A 1,262-nucleotide genomic window follows, 5' to 3' on the forward strand; every position below is an offset into this window, starting at 1 on the left:
AGGCACCTGAGGGAGGGGGATACAGGGCCAGATCCAGAGCTCCAGAGGCACCTGTGGGAGGGGGATACAGGGCCAGATCCAGAGCTCCAGAGGCAGCTGTGGAAGGCAGGTACAGGCAAGTGCTGGAGCTCAGCACACCAACCCCTCACTGGAACCACACAGTCCTGCTGGAGCAGGGAAGAGGTTTAGGATTCTCCCTGCTCTCCCGGTGGATGAGCTCCAGAGGCAGCTGTGGAAGACAGGTACAGGCAAGTGCTGGAGCTCAGCACACCAACTCCTCACTGGAACCACACAGTCCTGCTGGAGTAGGGAAGAGGTTTGGGATTCTCCCTGCTCTCCAGGTGGACAAGATCAAGGGCCCTGTGTCTTGTAAGAGGGGAAGAAGAGGCAGGGAACACACGCAGCTCCGCAGCATCTGTCCTGTGAGCTGCTCCAAAACACAGCAAACATCCTCCAACACATCCCAGAGCTCCTGATGGAGGAGCCAGGATGGGCTCAATGGCTCCTTTTCCCCTTGTCCCTCTTCACACTGGTCAGGCCCCACCTGCCTGGATGTCACCCTGCAGACAGGGACCAAGCCTGGCTGCTCATGGCACAAGGAATGAGCACTGGGAGTGCCTGGAGCAGGGAATGGTGCACAGGGATGATGCAGGGGAGCTGAGGGGAGATGGGGGCCGGTCACAGGGCACCACAGCTCTCAGGGCTGCGGGCTGTTAAGCCAGCTGGGTTTTTTCCAACCTTCCTGTATTTAAGTGGGACCCCTGCCAGCATCCACAGCGCTTCCCTGGCCCCAGAGCTCCCCACAGCACCCACAGGGCTTCCTGCCCCCAACTCCACCAGCTGGGGGGAGAGGAAGGACTCCCCCCCAGCCCGGACAGCCCGCTGAGACCCCCAGTCTTCCCAGCAGCTCCCACCCCCAGCCCACGGAGGTTGCACCGCTGGGGAAGGGAGGTGTGGGAGGGAAATTCCTGCTGTTCACATGCAAAGATGCTCGGCTTTGCCTCAAGTGCCCCATTCCCTGCGCTGCCTCGGGGGAGCTTCGGTCTGGCAAAGCCGAGTGGCTTCGCTCTGACTCACTCTGGGGATGGTCCTGAGGTTGGAAAAGACCCTTGAGAGAGAGGAGTCGTTGGGAGGGGGGGAGGTCACGACGTGCCCTCAGCCCGACTGCTGCTCTCCAGGGGAAAAGGAGTCACCGCTGCTTCCTCCACTGCCCACGCACACTCCCAAAACAAAGCAAGGCAGGGACGGGAGGCGCGGGGCAG

Source organism: Manacus vitellinus, unplaced genomic scaffold (assembly GCF_001715985.3).
Source record: "Manacus vitellinus isolate BGI_N305 unplaced genomic scaffold, ASM171598v3 scaffold_110_pilon, whole genome shotgun sequence".
NCBI lineage: Eukaryota > Metazoa > Chordata > Aves > Passeriformes > Pipridae > Manacus > Manacus vitellinus.